Below are 24,650 nucleotides of genomic sequence, written 5' to 3' on the forward strand. Positions count from 1 at the left end.
AAGATTCCTCCGAGGCAAAAGCACACAAACACATCACAACCCACTGCACCAAGCACCGCACATAGTACACATGCCTGTGCCTCACAGCTTCTAAGGCTCAGCCACAAACCCAGCATACTAGTCATAGGAGACTCTATCATGAGACACACAAATGTGCCCCTCACCAGGCTAGACAAGGGGAAAGTCACGATAAGTTGCATGTCAGGTGCTAGAATCCCCATTATCACTCATGCACTCAAGTCTCTCAACAACAGGTACTGCTATGACTATGTCATAGTCCATGTTGGTGTGAATGACTTGAGACATACCTCTCTGGACTATATAAAGAGAGACATGATTGAGCGCAATGAATATGTATCCCAGACAGGTATATCATTAGCCTTAAGCAGTATCCTACCATCATCCAGAATGATGCCTCAGTACAAACAGAAAATAATTCACTTTAACAATTGGCTTAATTTCTGGTGTAATTCCAAGGGGATCGAGTACCTGACAGCCTGGGAGGACATGATTGACAGACCATGACGCTTTGCCAGAGATAACCTTCATCTGTCTCCCCTGAGTTTCAGGCTTCTGGCAAAGGCTCTTGCCTCCCACATAGTGCCTTTTTTAGGCAAAGTCATGAGGACAAAATTACCAACATGAAAAATTCTTCTAAATTAAATTTAAAGGTCATGCTGCTAAACACTAGGAGTCTTAACATGAAACTGCACTCATTGCAAGCATTCCTCACCCTGGAAAATGGTGACATTTGTGTAGTCACTGAAACCTGGTTCAAAGCTGAGGAGAGCATCCCAGCCTTACCAGTTTACTTGCCCTACCATACTTTCAGACCCCAAACAGAGGGCTACAAAGCCAAAGGAGGTGGAGTTTCAATATTTATCAAGGACATACACACCTTCAGGCTGGTCAAACAGTATGACACACTGGAGACACTCCAGGTGTAGTTAACTATTGACAAAACACCTATTCAAATCATACATACAGACCTCCAACCATGACTTAGAAGGCCCAATCCACCTATCTGGACTTACTCAAATCCATCAAGATTCAACCCTCTACCCTTATCCTGGGTGACTTTAACTATCTAGCCATAGAGTGGAAGACCTATTCTAGCTCAAATATGAATTCCCAGAGATTCCATGACTTTGTCAATGTCAGTGCATTTGATCAGCTGGTCGACAGCCCTACAAGAGGTGAAAATATCCTGGACCTGGTACTATCCAACATGATTAGCCACTGTAGCACCCCTTCAGTGTCATCCTCCTTGGTAAGAGCCGAACCATAAAGCAATCACTTTCAAAGTGACCATCTCTCCTGACCCCCCCCCTCCCCTTGCCAGGGTCAAACAAAAAAACCTGACTACAACCTCCTGAGAGCAGGTATAAGGAGCTGCACAGGGACCATCCCTTCAGTTGAATCAAGCAGTAATGTCCAAGCCTACACCAAAAAACTATGTGAGCGCCTATATAGCTGCATGTACCCAGCAATACCTGACAGGACCAAATCATCTTCTTCAAAGAAGGATAAACCTATCTGGTGGGCAGCAGCAATAAACAGACTCTATAATAAAAGGAAAAATGTGCTGTCCAGGACCAAGAAGGAGCAGGTGCCAAGGTGGAAGCAATCTCCCGTTTGTCTGAACAAGCAAATAAGGTCATTGGTGTAATCCTCTAAGGCTAACTTAGAGTCCAAATTGGCCACATCCACTAAGGGCAATCACAAGGCCTTCTTCGCATACCTCTGCAATCTCAAAGGCAACTCCCAAATCTGCTCTGAATTGGTGATCAAAAATACCACATACACAAATGCCATAGATCTAGCCAACCTGCTGGCAGCCAAGTTCAGTGAAAACTTCACCCTTCTGTCCCCCCATCAGTAAACCAGGACATCCCAAGACCTGCCCCTCTCCCCTCATCACCAGGGAGCAGTTTATTAATGCCTTCTCAAAGATAAAAAAATACAGCCTCCATGAGACCCAACAGCATCCCTGGCTGTGTCCTACATAAACTCAGGCAAGAGCTCTTAGCACCACTGGGCACCATATTCACCCAAAGCCTGTTTACTGGCTTCATCCAAGCAGAATGGAGGACAGCCACTGTCATTCTCTGCACAGAGGAGGAGCATCCACTGACCTAGGCAATTATAGGCCAATCAGCCTAACTAACCTGATCTGCAAGCCCATGGAATGCATTATCAGGGACCTAATAAACAAGGACATTGGCAACCTTCAAATGCTTCATCCCACACAGTTTGGTTTTGTCAAAGGGAGATCATGCCTGTTAAACTTGGTCACCTTCTTCGAAACAGTTATCAGAGGCATGGATGAAGGCAAAACAGTGCACACTACCTAACTTTACTTAGCCAAAGCCTTCGACACTATTGCCCACTCAGGCATAATAGATAAATTCTCCCAGCTAGGTATCAGCCCATATGTTACCAGATGCATTGCTAAATGGCTCACTGATAGCTCCTCATTGGGATCACTTCTGTCACTCTGCTCAACTGTGGCACAGGAAGATCATTTTCTGATAGAACCCACTCAGTCAAAATAGGGGAAGCCACCTCTAGTAGTAGACCCGTTACAAGCGGCGTACCACAAGGATTGGTCTTGTGGCCTCTACTATTTGGGACATACTTTTCTGAGGTGCAAGCCAAAACCAATGGTCTGTGGCTGACCAAGTTTGCAGATGATTGCAATCTGGGCACTGTCATAAATTTACCTAGTGATGTGAACATCCTCCAAGAGGGCCTTAAACAAACTAATGACTGGTGCCAGAAGCATGGCCTCAAACTGAATGCCAAGAAATGCATATTTATCCCCTTTGGGGAAAATGGTGTCCCCAGTAATTATCACATTAATAACTATGTACTAAGCATGCTATCAGTACTGAGGGACTTGGGCACTCAGGTTGAGAGCAACCTGACTTTTGACCACTATATTGCATCCGCTGTACTGAAGGCTTTCTACATGGCCCACCTCATAAGTAAGGGTATTTCATCCAGGAACAAGGCAGTCATAATATTCCTGTACTCCTCTCTTATCAGACCCATTATCGAGTACAATGCTCCCTTCTGCATGTACCTTGCCAAGCACATGCAGCAACTGGAGAGACCACAGAGGTTCCTGACCAGGAAAATGGGGTGTCAAACATCTATCCTGTGCAGATAGGCTACAAGACGTGTCCCTCTACTCAGTCTCCTACAGACTGCTCTGAGGTGACCTGTGTCTGGCATACAAGGCCGTCTCAGACTCAGCCTTGATGGAGTTGCTGCATATCCATAAGTCAAACTCCACTTATGCAACCCACATGCAAGGTCTCAACCTGGTATGTGACATTAATAGAACTTGTTGGTGGGTTAGATTTGTGTCCCAATGGCTTCCCCATCTGTGGAATAGATTTCCTCTCCATGTCAAGCAGAGTAGGTACCCTCTTTAAGAGGAACCTGTATGACTGGATGGGAAACAGAAAATATACCCCTGGGATCCCACCTGTGTCCCTGATGGACAGGGAAAACAGGTGCTGACTTTGTGGGAACATGGGTGAAAGTCTTGGCTAGGCTTATAAGGGCCTCTGGGCCAATAGCCTAGTATTGTCCTATGAACCTATGAATATCTGTTTGACCTGGCATTTTGGCTGTTGCTTAGATATTTTTGTATGAGATTTCAGACCCTCTAACTCTCTGATACTAGAATGTGATCCATATGTTTCAGACTTCCCATTCTTTAATTAACGTGAAATTATGCAGGCTTAACCATGCATTTCATCATTTTGTCATTTTCTTATTGTGTCTGACTACATACTAATAGAACAACAACTATGTTTACAACATTAATCATGCTATCAAGTGCTTGGGCTACATCTCTTAGGAATACCTCTGGTGCTGAAGAAATGCCCAATAAAAATCCAAGATATCTACACTTCCCTGATAGCATATTTAATGTTCAAGGTTTGGAGCTTTTTGAAGCCATGGTTTGCATTAAACACTGAGAAAACTTTAACTGTTGTAATTCTTAAGACAACATCCTTGATTGTAAACAGTAGGTAATGCTCTCTGTCTGGACACTTTATTCAGATCATTCGACCAATACAAATAAAAATAGAAATTCTATATATCTTTGCAATCGTGACTATAAATAATATCCCCATTCATTTGGATCTGATTAGTTCTTAATTATGTATTGGTTTATATTCCCTTAAATTTCTGTTCATATTTACTTCTGACAGGTACAGGGTATTTTTTAGGTGCATAAATCTCTGGCAGAGTATTACGTTAATAGATAAGTAGTAAGCTATTCTACCTTATGGGCCATTGTAAGCCTAGCAAATGTTCCTGAAAGATAAGAATCAAACCCAATGCCTTGTGTCTATGAGGTAAACACCATAACCATTATGCTTATTTTATTTGCATGTGATATTGTCTTAGCAAGGTTCCTGAGCTTGCAAAAATCAGCATAGTCATGCAGAATACCATTGCTATAGTCTGTATGTGTTCAAAGTTAATCATGGTCTGTGTGATTAGCTTGGACACGTGTAGTTTATGCTTTCACATTGTGAATTCTTTTCAGATTTTCTAGCTTCTCACAACAAAAATATTAGACAAATTCATTTCTTTGAGTTCAGCTATTTGAAAAAAAAAATAGAAGACTTTTTTCTTCTACTATGTCAGTGCTTTCTGATATAATAACGATGAGAATATGTTTTCAATGCGAACAGTAATTCTTCTTCATTACCATACAAATCTAAACCTTTAAAAGTATCTTTTGACAAGATATTTTACTCTGCAACTATATCTAATTTAAATTCATTACTTTATCCACTAAATCTCAGTCCTTCTTGTTTATGACAATCTGCTTTGCACACCCATGTCAACTTCTCTGATTCATTTGCAAGCTTCACAGAGGAATTCATTTTCATTTCTAAAGGGCAAACAAATTCTATATTTTCATATTTCTGTTGTGGAAATGTAAATAGTTTGTTTTGCATTTTTACAATTTTGTAAAATGTCTGCAGCTTTGTTTATGATCTGGGCAAGATTTATTGTCATACCTATAGCCACACCTACTTCAGACCTGAAATTTAGTAGCACAGTGCTTTCTCTGGCCTCCATCTTGGACACTTTCATTGCTATAGTACATTATCTCATGTTGCTGTTTATTATATCCACTACTGTTATATCACATTGCCTTTCTTAGGTTCATAGGTAAGAACTAGGCTAGCTGTCCTTGTGAGCCATTTTAAGCCTAGCCAATATTCCTGTTTTGTGCTTGAAATAATCTATGCTACTTGGCTATAGACTGGAATTACCCATCCCTTGGTCAATAATTATATATTAACCCTAATGAGAAGAGTTGGATCATACCTTAGATCGAGCTCTTTGTCATATCCACTATTGTTACATCTCATTCTGCACTTATTTCTCATATTTATCTTATTTGACCTGCATTTTGTTTGACATGAACTCTTTACATCAAACAGTGCTTTTAACTGGGTGCTAGTAAATACATTTGTTGTACACACATCCATAGCTTTTGATAAGGTCAGATCTATTTATTTTAAAAGCCTGTCCCTTGTGTCATAATTTCTTATACCTCAATTATTTTGCCCCTTACAAGATAATCACCCAGCTCACCAAATATATTGTCTTTGGTTTTATTTTTTTAGCTAAGGTACATAGATATCTATATTGTATAACTATGTGCTTGAGCAGAAAACATCTAATAAATGGTAAAATAGTTACTGAATTTATCTCTTAGTATTGCCATTTTACTTTTTTCTCATCAAATGAAGTAAAAGATTAAATGCCTTTATGGCTTTTCAAGCACTCTGCAGAACTGTTGCACACTGAACTGCTTTAGATGTTTCAGCTGATAAACTTATTGTGTGAAACAAATCAGTCAGCCGAATTTATTTTATTGCAGGAAGGTTTATCTGACCTGTTGTTCCCCTGTGAATTTCTTTGTACTTCCATACACAGAAACTCTTAACAGCAAATATCAGTCTTCACTTTTGCAAGCGTGCTTTTTTATATGTAGGAGATATTTTTTCTATGTCTCAAACCATGTCGTGACTGGGGCAATGAACTGCACACAGAGATGAAATGTGTGTTAAACTCCATGGGGTCTATATTTCCAAAATTAATTATTTGGAAATTCTGTGTGGCACAGGAAATGCAAAACACTGTGGCTCGATCATTAATGTTTGAAAGCATATGGCCCCTATCATACAGTAAGACGACTGAAGAAATAGCCACAACTTGTAGAAATGCATCTGGAAGTAGTACAAAACAACAGAACTTAAGTAAGTTAGTGGCAACAGCTCAATATCATGACAATAAAGTATGAATAAATGGTTGCACCATCACTTGTAGCATATTCCAACTTCTTCAAGTTTTGATTTTTTTTCTTTCTTGGACATAGTATTTGTAGAAACATCAAACAGATATTGATTAGAAACTAATCATTTTCCAGGTTACAGCAAAATAAAACTAATTCTACTAAGATGAGGTGGAAGTCTAGGAAAATCTTATTGTTCCAGGAAGGAGCTCAATAAAAACTGACTCTAAGCTGATAGGAAAGATAATGAACAGAAAAATCAGCTGTCAGCAGCAGAGAGGTGCCACTATGAAGCCTAAGGATGAAGTTGTGCTTTATTGTGATATTAAAGTCAGTTAAACCTGAAAGTCTGTGATGTAGGGTGGCCATGGTGGTGCAGCGGTTAGCGTTGTCGCCTCACAGCAAGAGGTTCTCCGGTTTGATCCTTGGCTGGGGTGCCTTCTGTGCGGAGTTTGCATGTCCTCCCTGTGGTCGCGTGGGTTTTCTCCGGGTGCTCCGGTTTCCTCCCACATCCCAAAGACATGCAGTAGGTGGATTGGACACTCTAAATTGGCCCTAGGTGTGAGTGTGTGTGTGTGCCTAGCGCCGGGCTGGCAACTTGATACTGTAAAACTTCACTGCCAATCCTGTGTACGGACAGATGATCCGCTGTGGCGACCCCTAACCGGGAAAAGCCGAAAGGAGAAGAAGAAACCTGAAAGTCTGTGATGTGTTAGTAGCTGGAAATGGAATGACGATCAGACTCCTTCATTTTGGTTATTGCAATAAGACTGCAGCATTTGGTGTAAAACTAAACAACAGCATGTGATGTCCCTAAAATGTGGAAGGAATATTTAAATGCTTAATAGAATATTTTGAATAGGCCAGAAAGTTCTGGAAAGTACCAGTTTAATTTTAGTAAAACCAAAAAGTGCTCTCCAGTAATAATGGTTTGCATAAGCTAATAAATGCAGAGTTAGGAAGGAATGAATATGAACGCAATAGATATAGAGGGCTCATAAGGATCAATCCAGCACTGCTTTGTTTGAGTTAAATGTAGCACTGATAAGAAGAGAAACACATAATAAGAACAGATGAAACTGAACTTGCCCAGAGTTAAATACATTCATCATTAAGGTAATTAGTTTGAGCTGGGCTCTTCTCTTATGATCCACAAATACTAATGGAGTAAATTATAATAATTCAACCATATATAATTTCCTTGTTAGACTGGCACTGTTGTCACTTCATTAAAACATGAAGCTGCTGTGGCACTTTGCATACAGTAAGGAGATGTACAGTGTATGGGCCATGTATAAATTACTTTGAGCACAGCACACAGCCTACTTGATTTCTTACAGAATGTCTGGCCAATATGTGCATAGTATAAAAGCATAAATAATATATGTCAGTAGTTTTCTATTTTCTAGTGAATATATCATCTTCCATCCAATTATACAGAAATACTTAAGAAAAACATTGGCTTGATATCACATTTCATCATTCCTTTTTGTGTTTCATTTTAAATTGAATAAAGCAACATGGCAACTCAGCGGCTATTGTTTCTGCCTTATAGCTCCACGGTCTTGCAAATTCTCCATCTCTTTGCATGGATTTTCTTTGGTTATTATAGTCCCCTCCTCTCCCCCACATCCCCCAAATATGCTGGTTAAATTTGCTGCTACAAAGTAGCCATGTTTATTTATACTTTATTAAACAAGTTAGTTCTTGAGGGAGAGAACTCATTTGCAAAGGGAACTGGAGAGAACAAATGGCACAACAGCAGAGAATAATGCAAGTACTATTAAAGGAGATTACAAAATATATTATTTTGTTTACAAAAAGTTTATTGACATCCACTTTTTTCATGGGATGGCAGTTTAGCAGAAGTAGTAATATTATATATCAGAGTACAAAATATTACCATTTTTGATGCATAACATTTTTACCATATATCCCTTTTCAGACTGTGCCCCTTGCTTGAAGTCATGTTCTTGTCTGCAAGAATTTATCCTCCTGGACCTTGTTCAGTCCCATGGAATACTCTTCCAAGATTTATTTGAGACTCCCCTTCCTAAAAGAAGATGCATGTTTATCTTATCAAGTTACTTCAGGTGTAGATTCTGCAAAATTTATGTTATTGTAATGACTGCCTTCATCTTGTCTATATTGCTATGGAGATGTTATCTCTGGAAATGAAGACGGTGTGTCTGGCAATGACTCAGCAACTGTAAACAGAGCAGTAACTGTCTCGTTTGTAAAGTTGACCCCATTTACCCTGTAAAACTCAATGTATCCAGCCTTTATCAGTGCCCTTTTAACATTAGTTGCCTAACTTTAGATAATCTGGCATAACGAAACCTCAATTCTCTTTGCACTCAAATTAATACTAATACGTCCCTTTGCATGACTTTTTCTGGCAATGGGTCTACATGTTCCAGTGACAGTGTTCACAAAATGCTGCATTTAGTCTTAGTTGCCCTACTTTTGATAACTACTTAGCTGTGTTTGTTTTTGTTTACTGGATAGGTAAAGTTGACAACAATGCTGAAAGGTATCAGGCCAGCAGTATATCAGTTTTTGAAATGAGGACATAATATATGTCAGACCTCTAAACAACCCATTTTGGAGGAACATTCCTATCACCAGGTGAGATCTCCCCTTTGCACATGTTGTACCTATTTTTGGAGGTGCCCTACTAAAAGCGTAGTTTTCTTTGACACAGACTCCATTTACTGTTACCCTCTGTGTCCAGTTCTTCCTTTGATTATCTACCCTCGATTCTGTTTAGGGTTATCCAAATCCTGTCTAAACTCTTTGTTTTCTTTTTTTGAAATTGTTGAATACATTGCTGAAATCTAGGTTGACAACAGCAAACCCTACGTCTTCAACTCCATTACTCAGATTTACTTGCATGATGTGTACTTCTTACATGTATGCTTCAAAACACAATGAAAACTTCAATTCTCAGATCTTACCATAATCCAAAAGGCATGGTATGATACATTGCTATAGGATGAGTGCCATTATCTTTCTGAAGGGTGTTAAACTCAGTTCAATACACAGCTGCAGGTTATCTTCATTCATTCATTGCTCTGCAGTACCTGCTTTATCATGTTCAAGGTTGGTGGACAGATAAGGCAAACATTTGACATAGGGCAAAGTCTAGAATAACATGCCAGGCCATCACATGACACAGAAGGTGCACATAGACACTCCCTTGTCCAAAAGATACACAGACACATGCACATGCATACACAGCTCACACACACACACACACAAGCTCACATACACAAACACACACACACACACACACACACACACACACAAGCTCACACACACACACACACACACACACACACACACACACACACACACACACACACACACACACTCTCACACAGCCCTCACACAAATGAAATGAACACATGCATATGAACACACAAAACAAAAAAGAAATCAATGCACAGAGAGGACTTTATAATAACACAACTGACAAAAGACAGGAAAAAGATGTATTATGTGTTGTGGGATTATGAATAAAAATGTGATCCCTACTCCACATGAAGATGACAGAATTCTGAAGGGAAGTACATGATAATATTCTGATTGGTTTTATAAAGTGGACAGCTAGAAACTTTGGAAAAGCAGTTAGTAGCTATCCTTTGCAATATGGTATGCTTAACTGTAATCAACATGAACTTAGTTGTGTTTGCAATACCCATAACACCACCTATCTTACTGTCATGATACTAACCCACAGTGAATCTAAATAAGAATTTTGTTACTCAATATCTGATGACCTTATGTATATTTCATATCATGCAAAAAATCCAGATGACCACCATGGCTTAAAACAAGTTTAATTAGACAAGCACTTTCACGTAGAGCAAGCTATGCTTTCTCAAGACTTCAATAAAGCAAACTAAATGCCTAAACATTTTATAGTTAAAACACAACCAATTAAAATCTATTAACATAATTTAAAAATCAATTCAGCAATTAGAATGCATTAAATAAATCATTATCCAAAGTTACACCTATTTAAAAGAGCGAGCTTCTAGCTCTGGTTTAATATAAACATAGTTATTTAATCCAGGGTGTATGTGTGCCTGCAACTTTAATATCCACTTTAACTCAATTCTCTCAATTTGATTAAGATTACCCCCTCTTTTGTCACTGGCAACAATTTGTATGACTCTAAACCTAAATCTATGTAAAGGGAACTCTATAACATTCTTCGCTAAAGCATTCAGCTTATTATTATTTTTTATGTCATACATGTGCTGATAAATTCCATCCCTAAATCATTTTGTGGTTTGCCAATCTAAAAGCATGTGCATTCTGTGCACGGTGCCATATATACTATATTGGCTGTTTTGCAAGTGCCATGGAATCTAGGCTGAAAAGTAAAAGGTAAGACCCAGTGTTTAAATACTTGTGTAGTAGAAACATACTGACACATTCTGCAGTTTCTGCAAGGGTACATTCCCAACTTGGGCATAAGCACAACATTCTTCTGCCGATGTTACATAGTAACTGTTTCAGGTTACTCCTGTTCTTATATGCAAAACTAGGCACTCTCCCTATAACATTTTCTGTTTCCTTGTCAATTGTCAAGAAATGCCAGTTGCTCTTAATTATATCGCAGACTTTACTAGTATCACTGGCATACTTAGTAACAAAACTTACTTTGTTCTTCCGCTTTGTACTTCTTTTTGCAGCTAAACTAAATAAATGCACTGCATCCGTGGAGTTAGTACCATTACTATTTATAAGAGTTTCATTCTTAGTAGTGTGGAAAGCAGTTTTATCATATACCCTCTTCACAAATAACGGCTCTAAATAATCAGCTTCCTTGTCCTTGTCAATTTGTACATTGCATATATTTCTTACCCTATTCAGCTGCCCTTTAATAATATTAGGAAACACACGCTTGGGGCGCATGCTATTTCGAACCTAAAGACTATTTTTCCAGCAAGCTTTTCTAAACAACCTTGTATTAATGCTACCCCAACTGTCTCTATATATGGAGACATCCAAGAAATCTCTATTTTCAAGGGAAAAGGATGTTGTAAATCTTAAAAAGTCCATTGTAGATTCTAGATATTTGATAAAATCAAACAGCAAAGGTAACTCCCCATCCATACCATAAAAGTGTCATCAACAAAATGTCTATAGCTTTTAACATGTGTATTATACACACTGTTATGTAAATGTTCTTTCTCCCAATGATTAACTACCAGGTGCGCATATGAATTTGCACAGGGATGCCCATAGCAACCCCTCATTTTTGCAGATATATATTATTGTCATATACAAAGATATTATTAGATAATATCAAATCTAATAATGTGCATATCAAAATAATCTCATTATTATTGCTAGTACCCATTTCTCTTAACTCACTCCTTACTGCCTCTATACCGTACTCATTAGGCATACAGGTAAATAGGCTTTGTACATCTAGGGTAACCATATAACAATTATTTAATTCTGATAGTTCATTGAGTTCCCTTAAATCTTTCAAAAATTGATGCGTATCTCTCAGAATGGTAGGAATCTGCTTAACTAAAGGTCCTTACCTACTCTCCACATAAATTGAGAGGGGTTCCATTGCCCAAACACCTCCATCCAGAATTGGTCTTAAAGGTGGTTTATTTAAAGATTTGTGTATTTTAGGCAACCCTTTAATATAAGGTATCCTTGGATAATCAACTGTAAAAAACCTATATAACTGCTCATCTATTTGCCTGCGCATTAACAGATTTTATAAACATTCTATGATGTTTTTAACAATTCTCAAATGCTGAATTTGTAACTTGTGTTATTGGGATATAAGCATGTATTACGCTTAACATTTCCTGCATAGATTAAACATAATCATCCTTATTCAAGATAACAACAGCCCCTCCCTTGTCTGCAGGTCTTATATTTAGGGCTTGGTTGTTTTGTAAGGATCGTAGGGCACATCTTTCATCTATTGTAAGATTATGAAAGGAACCTCTACCACTCACATAAAAACTGTTATAAATTTCCTTTTCACAGGCTCTGATAAAGGACTCTACATGATTTGGTATTGCAGGTACAAAAGAACTTTTTTGACAAAACCTAGTATTCCTCTATCATCACCTTTAAAACACAATTTAAGTGTACATTGCGGCCAGACACTCTTAAATCCATTAACAATTCACTTACTTCAGTACATGCAGAGGGTATAAAGGTCAGACCCTTGTTCAATACAACTATTTCAGCTTCAGTTAAACAGTAGTCTGATAAATTAACTACCAGTTCATTCACTGTCTCTGTCTCCTGTTCAGATTTTATTGTCTCCCCTGAAAACTTCCCTTTTCTTCTTCCTCGGCTCATTGAGCGCTGCTGTTGCCTCTGAGTATTCTGTTTTACTGGTAACAGTAAAAAAAAAGAAAAAAAAACAATCTAAATTTAGTGGAATTATTTGTTTAGGTCTTCCTCCTTGCAATACCTGATTATTGGCTTGCTGATTAGGCAAGGGAATCACACTAATTTCAGAGAATGTTTGAGACACATTCACTTGTTGAGAAACAACATTCTGACACTCCTCTTGTGTTTGAGTAACCAGAACCGGCAAAGGCATATTTGCTGTACTGGGTGTAAATACCCCTGCATCTTCTGCTCAAGTGTCTCTATGTTTGTCAGAACCAGCAGAATTATTGGCAGAATTCGGGGTATAAAATGGCCATATAAATACATGTCCAAGGCTAAAGTCTGTAAAGTCTCTTTGTAATTTACGTTGTTTTGTCTGCTTTAGTCTATTCTTATACAATGACACATTTATGTACATGTTGTTCAAAGAGATATTGTTACATGTCCCCTACAAACTATTCAACAATATCACAATGTTTTTGTTGTATATCAATACTTAAACTTGATTCAACAGGGTCAAAATAATCTATAATCGACTGCATATACTTCTGACTTAATTCCAAGTTCAACTGCTGCCATTGCTATAACAATTCAGGGTGGGATTCACAGTATGTGGGGCATATATAAAACCCTCATTCCTCTTGGGACCACACTGAAGTGGAGGCAAGCCTCTGGATGTTGTCTCTGCCAGCTGAGGCATTTGTATTTAAAAATGTAATTCTCCAAATCTTTTACCTTCTGCACGAATAATTGATATCCCTCCATTTTAGTTTGCACTTGAACCCCAGGATTCCCTTCAAAGCTCATGGCTAAAAGTGGATTGTCTCCTCTGGTTAGGATATTCTCCCATTTCCCACACACACATAGTGCTCACACAAATGAAATGTACACCTGCATAGGAACACACAAAACAAAAAAGAAATCAATGAATCAATGCACAGAGAGGACTTTATAATAACACAACTGACAAAAGACAGGAAAAAGATGTACTATGTGTTGTGGGATTATGAATAAAAATGTGATCCCTACCCCACGTGAAGATGACAGCATTCTGAAGGGAAGTACATGATAATATTCTCATTGGTTTTATAAACAGGACAGTTAGAAACTTTGGAAAAGCAATTAGTAGCTATCCTTTGCGATATGGTATGCTTAACTGTAATCAACATGAACTTATTTGTGTTTACAATACCCATAACACCACCTGTCTTACTGTCATGATACTAACCCACAGTGAATCTAAATAAGAATTCTGTTACTCAATGTCTGATGACCTTATGCATATTTCATATTATGTAATATTGTAACATATCATATTAGGATATGCTACCCTTTCTTTTCATGCCATAAAATGCTATCAAGAGAAGAATGTATGTGTACTAGTCCTTCCAAGTGTTGCATCTCAGTTATTGCAGCTATTGTATTATTTTTCACTTAATGCAGCTAACCCACAAATTCTTAAATGCCCTAGTCATTACAGACTCTTCTTCCCACTATGACTACTTATTCTACCTCTCTACCACTGTCTCACTGAAGAACGTTTTCCTAATGAAAACTGGGTTACCATGATATGGTATTCATGTCCCTCATGTCTATCATCTCCTTCCTGTACCGCATACCCTCATCATGTCTACCCATTAATACCTTATATAAGACTCTACATTGAAACATTAGGACGTGCTTAGCCAAGTCCTGAAATAATAATAAAAAAAATGAAAGTACATGAAAAGAGTGAATATTAAACATTGCTTTCTCCTTTTAACTTGTTTTCTTGCAGGGGTGCAAGCCCTTGCACCCAGTGATGTGGGGGAAGCCTCGCATTATTTATACCAGGTCTAAGATAACCATATCTTGGCTAAAAGAGAATATTCGAAGAAATGGCATTCTTGGACATGGTCATTTCCATCATTACATCTCCATATTCTGGGACTCTGCATTGAGCGTCATGGCATTTTAAATGGTTACTGATAATATGAATATCACCCCCACTATCTTTTGCCCTTTCTAGTGAATAGAGGACATGTTCATACATTGTTTTTGTAAATTTTCATTCCATTCATTTCACAACAGTGGTCAGCTTTCTCTGTACCATATCTAGAAGTGGTATTGCTCTGCCTGTAAAACATCCAGAACTCAACACATTTCTCTGTTTATGGTCCCATAAGAGCTTGATGGTGATCACCTTCTAATCTCTGAATGCTATATGTCTAAATATATGCACTTATATCTAGTTTATTCTTGCTGACACATTCCTACATAGAGACTGATGATTTATGATGTGTGGTAAAAGTAACCATAAAGTCCTTCTTCTATGGGTTTTTAAAGTCAGCTCTCCAAAGTGCATACTGCATCCTTGAACTACTGTTCCTCAGGTGCATCATTATGTAATAATGAGAACTGATGAAGTGATACCACCTTGCAGAGATTGTCTCTGGCCTCTTCAAGAACATCACTGGCCTCATGCCCTCAAAAGATACTACACCTTCAGCCGTGGTGGCATCTGTAAAGATATTGACCCAGTTCTGTATACCTTGTGATAATTCACATATAAACACATTAAATATGGCTGTACTTAATGTCAGTCTTTGTGGGATATTATTATTTCTTTCCCCGTGACACCTCCCTTTAACCACCACTCTCTATTTTCTATCCTTGTACAATTTTTTCACTTGTCTGTTTCAAATTTCATGTTTTTAAGCTGCGTAACAAATAGGCACTCTGGAAATACAGTGAACACAAGAAAGAAGAGGGTATGATGAAATTAAAATGCACGAAATATGAAAAGTTATTCAAGCCAGCAAAATTAAATCAAGAGCTGAAAAGATTAACAGGTTTATGAGGAAGGACAAGTGGAAAAATCAACATCAAAAAGAAAAGGCCTAATCATTTGCCGTGTCAAAATGTTATGTTTTTAGCCACTGTGCATGAATAAGCCTTCTGTGAACCTGGCACTGTATTAAAAAGGTCCAGTTTTAGGTCAGCAAAAAAAAATGAGTACCGAAATAATCTACAGAATCAGCAGCTGCCCCATACTGGTGAGTATAGAGTGCACAATACCTGTACCATGCCAATGTTTACCTGAGATGGTGGGGAGTGCTAGATAAAAAAAAAGACCAGATCTTTAAAGGTGACAAGATATTTACTTGGCAGCCAATGCAGAGTACACAGAACAAGAATAATATGACGATAACAATGTACCCCAGTTAGAAGCGTGGCTGTTAAATTCTGTGTCAGCGGCAGTTAGCACAGAGGACAAACTCTGAGGCGTTAACTAGCTGCTTCTTGTGCTCAGGGTACAGTGCTTGATTTTTTCCACCTTTATTTACATACTGTGTGACTCTGAGCAAGTTACTTAACCAGACAATTCTCTCATGTCATCCCCTGAAAAAAGGACAGTTGTGTCCAGAGGGCTTACCCCAGTCAACAAATAGGTAAAAAAAAGTTCTGACTCCAGAAGCTCTAAGCACAGGACGTGACAATAGTCCAAACAGGAGAAAACGTAGGTATGCACATCAGCAAAAAACTATGCTGATGGAAAATGGTACTTGATGCATTCCTGAAATGGAAACATAATGATCTGATGATAACTGAGACCAGATCACAATGCACAACTTAGATGGAAGGTGCCTCACAGCTTTGTGAAGGCTCTTTCAGCAAATGCCATTACTGTAAAGGAAAATCAATGAAACCACATTCAGTGCTAATGGACTTTGCTGTTTTCCCACTGTTTTGAGACTGTAGTATGTATACGTCTGGGGTGGTATTCCTCCACATAGAGAATGTAGGGGGACAGAAAAAAAATGATGCTGAGATTCATTAACAATTACATAGGCACTGCGCTATGCCTACATGATGTAAGAGTCTTAATGAGTTGAGCAGGAATGCTAATAGAATATGCATACTGCTCATCACACCCACATGGTTACAAGCACCTTTTCATGGCCAGCAATAGTGTTTGAGGCCATAGAAATGTACTTGCAAACACAAGCATACAATGTGAACAAAACAGCTCAAATATAAGCAATGCTCAGATACAGACACATACTATAGCCCAGACATACTAAGGGCAAGTAAAGGGAAACAATACAGAACGAGGAGAAGTGAAATGTGGGAACTGGTATACTGCATTGTGTTATAATGAATAAGTAATGCTGAAGATGGGAAATGTGTACTCATATCCCATATGCAATTGTGACAAAAGTATATAAGAAATATTTTAGACATAAGTTCTGCAATAGTGATGTAATGATATTTCACAACAATAACAATCCCATAGTTAAGCACATAAATAATAGTGGGCATGCTAATAAAGGATGTGATAGGGACATAAAGCTGCAGTGTAACAAAGGGAAGTGAAAATGTGATATGCATGTTAATTAAATGCTGACTTGAGATGATATCAAAGGCAGAAGATATTTTAAGGGATGAATGCATAGAATGCAGTTATTGCATATAAGATATATATATATATATATATATATATATACAGGGAATTTAAGCATGCAAGATGACAGTACCACTGTATTATCCATCTCACTATGTATACACAAGAACCAAAGGACCTTCAGCTGTAATGTGAGGTAAATAAGAAGTGAATATGTTTTTGCAAAGAAATGAGAGTGGCAAAAGTAGGAAAGGGGTTCATATCCTATGAGCATGTAATATACAGACAACTGTTATATGGTTATGTAGCTACATGCCAATCTAATAACAAACAATATAAATAAGTGACAAATGACAAGACTAAGCATATGACATAACAGGAGTCCAGGTTTGTCATTAGTGATTTGCAAATATGTCTGATGTAGTAATACTGGGCATACTCACATACAATTACAGGGAACAGTAACAGAACCACAGTTTAATTGCAGCACCACAATAAAGTGTTGTAATAGTGGACCAATTCCGCTTTATGATGGTCTCGCAGCATGCCATACAGTAGTAAATGTTTATGGAATCACTCATCTGCCACATACTGTCTGAGTACAGAGAGCATGATTAGAGGAAGACATGTAATACAGAACAAAATTATCCAGTGAATATGTAATGAATATAACAATGATTGACATACAAAACATTAGCATTGTGTCATTTCGAACACATGCCAGAACAGATATCAGAGAGATTCATAACAATCATGGTCACCACAGACACATGCATAATCAGTCATGTAAGGAAGAACATCCTTGAAAGGCTTACAGCACTATCACACCATATAAGATGTATTGATAACCAACCTAGTAGGAAAATGCCTGATAAAGGTAGTTCTTTTAGTATGTGTAAGTCACTGTAATCTGATGGTCAGATGTAAACCCCTGCCTATTACACTAGGCTCTCTCCAGACCCCCTGTATTGACAGCATGTACCACATCAAATACTAATGGATGCTGTCATAAATAACTGAAATGAATGTGTGTGTTAACAAAGGATGTATGAGTATAATATGAACAACCTAATTTATTCAAAATGCTGGAAATGAGCTGTGATGATCGTGCCCTAGCCCATTAATCAAGGAGCCTCAATCCTCACCACTAACACCAGGGAGGTTGTCTCATAGAAGAGAAAAGGATAAATAATACACACAGTAAAGTACAATTTCCCTTAAGTGCACACAGAGATCACAGTCAGTCTGGGGCTGGTTGCTCCCTTGCTCACCAGGTCCCTAATAAGACTCCCCACTGGCACAGCTATAGAGTCCAGGTCTCAGCTTAACTGGGCTAGCTAAAACCTCCAGCCCCTCTCTGTCCAACCAGTGCTTCATGTCCCTGCCAAGTAGCTGACACAACACACACACACACAATTTGAGATAAGTATTTATCAACTTCACAGACACTCCTGGAAAAGGCTGACACAGATTCTCCAGCTGTGCCCCTTTACCCAGACTATACAGTAGTAATTACTGCCACCACCCAGTTAATAATATAAGCTACTAAAAGGCCCTTAAAAGGGTGTCCAATTATTACTGTGCAATATTAATATCCAATGGTAGTATGACTAAACAGTCTCAAGGCCTAATTTGGAGTGGCTTAGACAGCAAACTCTATAAATATGTAATGTACTTTAAATTATCTCTACATACACCAGCCACAGGCAAAGATTTTAAAAATATTTACTAATAAATAATTAAAACACAGGACAAAACTACTACACCACAGAGATATCTAAGAGTTAAGAGATCACACAGAAACTTAAAATAACACAGTAGGACAGGTCTGATTTCAAAGAAAAATACCTAATTAATCTTTACTAGCTTTAACTATTCCTACAAGAAATCACAGTGCTAAAAACTTACATGTGAGCATAAACAGAGTGCTGGTAAGATGGACATCAAGATCAAAATGCTTCCAGTCTCTCTCGTGAGAAATAGTATTTAAACTTTACTAACAAACATGTCTCTGGGTCCTCCCCAGATTACATCATTTTGGACACTTAGGTTTTCCCAGTATTCATATTGCATCATCTTGACACCTGCTCTGAGTTCCCAGGCTAACAGAAACTCCATTTACATTATTTAGCAAGCTAACACCTGCACAGGAGAATACAACACTCAAAGGCATTTCACATATACACTCTAGCAATTAGTCCTTAGTTAACACAATAGACAAAATGTCTTTAGCCAGCCTGACCGGAACCAACTTTAAAGATCAAAGAATGTCATAAAATCATTTCAATTTCAAAAGACAAATGTGAAAGACATGACTTAGTTTTTCTTTACAGCAAGGGGGCAATGTTGTAACAATCTTGAAGTTCACATTTTACAGTGTTTTTCTTTCATTTAAAAACACAAGCCTGTATTTTACATTTATTTATACAGTTGATAGAATTATATATCAAATTCTATTTGACTAGGCTGGCAGCCTTCGCCCATCTCTCCCCAATCGTCTCATGTCTTCCCCCCGGGGAACTCAAGCAAGTTTTTCAAGTACCCCTTGAGAAACATTGCTTGAGAGTGTCTGGTCTATCTGGGTGTACCTCACCCCATTCCCGGTTTTGAGAGCCTATCTACATTGGCATTGCTACTCCCACTGTGGTGTTGCACTGACATATCATATGCTAGCAACCCCAGACTCTATCTTAGCAATTTGGCATTTTGCTGACTGGCTCGTTTTAACCATGTTAGAGGGTTGTAATCTGTCATCACAGTGAATTTTCTTCCATATAGATAAGGCTGAATTTTTTGTTGTGTCCACACTATGGCTAGACATTCCTTTTCTACCACTGCATAGCATTCCTCCTTGGGTTGGAATCTATGACTGAGGTAAAAAACTGGGTGCTCTTCTCCCTCTGAATAACTCTGGCTATGTACAGCCCCCACCCCATAGTTTGAAGCATCCACCTGCACAACAAAGTCATTGCTGTAGTCTGGACTGGCTAACACAAGGCATCCTCCCAAAGCTTCCTTAACCTTCTGAAATGCTTGCTCACATGCTGGGGTCCACACTACCTTATCTGGCCTGTTCTTCCTTGTCAGGTCTGTAAGGGGGCAGCTATGGTACTATAATTAGGAACAAACTTTCTGTAGTACCCTGCTGTCCCTAAGAATGCCCTCACATTCTTTTTGGTAACAGGTGCAAGCCATGCCTGAATAGCTTCCACTTTGGCAGGTTCTGGCCTTATCTTACCACTCCCCACTTTATGTCCAGGGTAAGAGACCTCTGCCATAGCCACCTGACATTTGTTCGGCTTAATGGTCAACCCTGACCTCTGTAGTCTGCCCAGCACCTCCCTGACATGCTGAAGGTGCTCTGGCCAGGAATGGCTGTAGGTGGCAATATCATCCATGTAAGCAAGGGCAGACCCTCCTGTTCCTGCTAGGATATGATCTACCAGCCTCTGGAAAGTCACTGGGGCATTCTTCATCTCGAAGGGCATCTTTGTGAACTCATACAAGCTAAAATGAGTCACAAAGACTGACCTCTGTACCACTGGGAGTCAAGGGCACCTGCCAGTAACCCTTGGTAAGATCAATGGTTGTAAGATACTTAGCCCCACCCAGCTGCTCTAGGGCCTCATCCATTCTAAGCATGGGGTAAGTATCTGATTCTGTGTGACTATTTAATTTCCTGTAATCCACACAGAACCTGGTGCTGCCATCCTTCTTTGGCACCAACACTACTGGTGAGGCCCAGGTACTGTTGGACTCTTGAATCACCCCTAGTTCCAACATCTCCTGTACCTCCTCCCTCAGAGTCTGTTTGACTCTCTCAGGCACCCTATAAGGGGCCTGCCTGATAGGCCTTTGGGGTCCTGTATCTACCTAGTACTACACCAGGTGGGTGCTCCCTGGTTTCCTGGTGAACATGCCCCCAAACTCCTGCAACACTGCTTGGATTTCTCAAACCTGGGTAGGAGATAGTTGCTGGGACATTGCTACCCCTTCCACCGAGGTGTCAGCCTGAGCCTCACTGAGGAGATCAGTTGCAAGATCTCTCTCAGACTCCTCCTGCAATCCACTGCAAATGCTCAGCACAAGGGCCTCCCTATCATGGTAAGGTTTTATCATGTTAACATGGTACAATTTGTGCCCCTGCCATCTGCTTAGCACTTCCACCATGTAGTTAACATTGCATACCTTTCTTACCACCTTGTAGGGTCCCTCCTAAGCTGCTTGCAACTTATTGTGTCTGACAGGAATAAGAACCATCACCTGCTGCCCTAAAGAATACTCTCTAGCCCGAGCATTCCTGTCATACCCCACCTTTTTCTGTTGATGGGCTTCTGCCAGGTTCTCCTGGGCCAAGCCCATGAGTTCCCTGAGCCTTGTTCTGATGATTAGGACATATGCCACAAAAGACTCCTTGTGAGACTCACACCCACCTTCCCACTCATCTCAATTAAAATTAGGGGTCCCCTCACCATATGCCCATACAGCAACTCAAAGGGTGAAAACCTGTGGATGCCTGGGGAACCTTTCTGTAAGCAAACAACAGATGGGGCAAATATTTGTCCCACTCCCTCTTAAACTGATCTGCCAATGCCCATAGCATGGACTTGATTGTAGAGTTTAACCTTTCAACATGACCGTTAGTCTGGGGATGGTAGGGGCTGGTCTTCATGTGCTTCACCTCACCGGACGTCCCAAGACAAGCCAGCAGGTCTGACATGAAATTGGCACCTCAGTCAGTCAGTATTTCTTTTGGGAAACGTACCCTGCTGAAAATATCTAACAAAGCATTTTCCAGCTTCTCTGCTTCAATGGAGGACAAAGCCACTGCCTCAGGGTATCGTGTAGCATAATCTACAATCACTAGGATATACTTTTCCCCTGTGGAACTTGGGGTACTCAGGGGACCCACAATATCCATAGCTACCCTCTGAAATGGCTCCTCAGTCACAGGCAAAGGCATCAAATGAGCTCTCACCTTATCTCCTGCCTTGCTTACCTTTTGGCACTGCTCACAGGTCCTACAGTATCCTGTTACATCTCTGGAAATTCCAGGCCAATAGAAGTTTTGCATAATATGCCTTTTTGTATGTTTTATGCCCATATGACCTGCAAAGGGAATACCATGGGCTATGGCTAGCCCTCCCTCAGGGGTCCACTCTCTGTACAGTAACCCTATGTTCCAGTATACAGATTCCCCCTTCCCTTGAGAATCAGGTGCCTCCCTAGCTACCTGCCTCAGGCCTTGTAATGTAAGGTCTGAGATCTGAGCCTGTCTCAAGTCTCTCCTTGTAACCCTTCCCAGCTCCCCTTCCACATGATGTCTGGCATCCTCTGACAGCGGTGCCTCACTGTCAGTCTGGGCACTACTACTCACCTCTACCTTTGCAGTTACCCTGACCAAGGGAACATCAGTACCCACAAGCAGCTGTGGCTCACATTCAGTCTCACTGCTACAGCATAGCTCACTCCCTGAAGTAACCACCTCAGCAATTCTGGCTGCAAGTATGCAGTCTGTCTGGGACTCCTTCAGGCTACCAGACCCACATGCTTTTCTCTTAGCCTCACTGCATGTAACTGCATAAGTACATAGTATTGCCTCATCCAAATCCATCCCTCTCAGGACATCTGCAGGATGGTAATTCCATACCCGGGTTGTCTCAAGACAACCCACTATTGGCATTTTGTCTTTACCACTTACTGGCTACCTCACTTTTGGCTCCCCACCTTCCTCTGTGGACACCTGTATGCCACATGGCCCCACTGGTTGCATCCAAAACATTTAACCCTAGCTCCTGGACATATACCTGGACTAGTGGCTTCCCCTGCTACTGGTGGATTCTGTTGGGGCAGTCTGTGCTGCCCACCATGGGTTCCTTTAGTCCCATGAGCAGAACTGGGGGTCCCTTTCATGTGTAGGGCTGCCCTGCTTTCTAGGTATAAGTCTCCCTTCTTCCCCAACTCCTCTGAAGTAGCACACTGTATGTCAACTAACCAGATCCTCATGTCCTCAGGCAAAGTGCTAAGGGCTTGTTCCCTTATCAAAAGGTCTGCCAGCCCTTCAAAAGTGGTGATCTGACATTCACTCACCCAGCTATGAAAATAAGTGCTCAGTTCAACAACATATTTACATTCATTTTCGTCTTCCTTGTGTCTATGCTCACAAAACTTTTTCCTATACATTTCAGGTGTTAGCTTAAAACATTCTAACAAATGTCATTTTACAGCAGTATAATCAAAACAGTCAGTGTCAAGCATTTTTGCTAAAGAAGTTATAGCTTTACCATGGAGTAAGGGGGTCAGGAACTGTACCCAGAGCCTTTGGTCAACTTCATACTGTTTAAAAATTCGCTCAAACATATGAATGAAACTATCAAAATTATCCCCCTCTTTAAACTGTGGAAGAAATTTACTGACCTTTTGTGCTTCTGAGGGCCAGTTAATCCCTTCCTCATTACCTCCATGACTCTGGCAAAGAGTCAGCATTTCCCTCTCATGCTTCTTCTGCCATTTATTTTCCTCAGCTTGTAGACCCCTCATTTTCTCAGCTGCTTCCAGTTCCATACACCTGGCCTCCATCTCAAGTCTCTTTAGCTCCAGCTGGATTTTTAAGTCCACTGCAGAAAGGTTGAGCTGTCCATTCTCTGAGGATATTGTATCTCCACTGTCAGTCTGATTGTCCTCCAGGCTGCTGTTTTCTGATGCAGCTGTAACCAAGGCTGCAATCATGTCTGCTTTAGTCAGGTTTCCATGAACCAGTCCTTTAGCCTGGCACATCTCTGCCAGCTGGCTCAGTGTCAGCTTTCCATACTCTTCTGCTGACATGCTGCCTGCTCACCCTGACTATCACTAAGCTAACAAAATAAATAAAACAATTGTGATCTGAACTCTGAGTATACACTGTGTGGCTGTTTTAGAGTACAAAACACTTTTAGAGACCACTGTACATAAGCTACAGGAATTCACTATACCCACATCACTACAAGTCAATTAGTGTGTGAAGTAGATCCCACCACTGCCAAATGCTTGTGATGACAGTGCCCTGGCCCAGCAATCGAGGAGCATCAATCCTCACTACTAACACCAGGGAGGTAATGTCCTAGAAGAGAAAAGGATAACTAATACACACAGTAAAGTACAATTTCCCTTAAGTGCACACAGAGATCACAGTCAGTCTGGGGCTGGTTGCTCCCTTGCTCACCAAGTCCCCAATAAGACTCCCCACTGGCACAGCTAAAGGGTCCAGGTCTCAGCTTAACTGGGCAAGCTAAAACCTCCAGTCCCTCTCTCTCCAACCAGTGCTTCATGTCCCTGCCAAGTAGCTGACACAACACACACACTCACCTTGAGATAAGTATTTATACAACTTCATAGACACTCCTGGAAAAGGCTGACACAGATTCTCCAGCTGTGCCCCTTTATCCAGACTATACAGTAGTAATTACTGCCACCACCCAGTTAATAATATCAGCTACTAAAAGGCCCTCAAAAGGGTATCCAATTATTACTGTGCAATATTAATATCCAATGGTAGTATGATTAAAC

This window comes from Protopterus annectens, chromosome 9.part0 (assembly GCF_019279795.1).
Source record: "Protopterus annectens isolate FY-2018-M chromosome 9.part0, PAN1.0, whole genome shotgun sequence".
NCBI classification, from domain to species: domain Eukaryota; kingdom Metazoa; phylum Chordata; order Ceratodontiformes; family Protopteridae; genus Protopterus; species Protopterus annectens.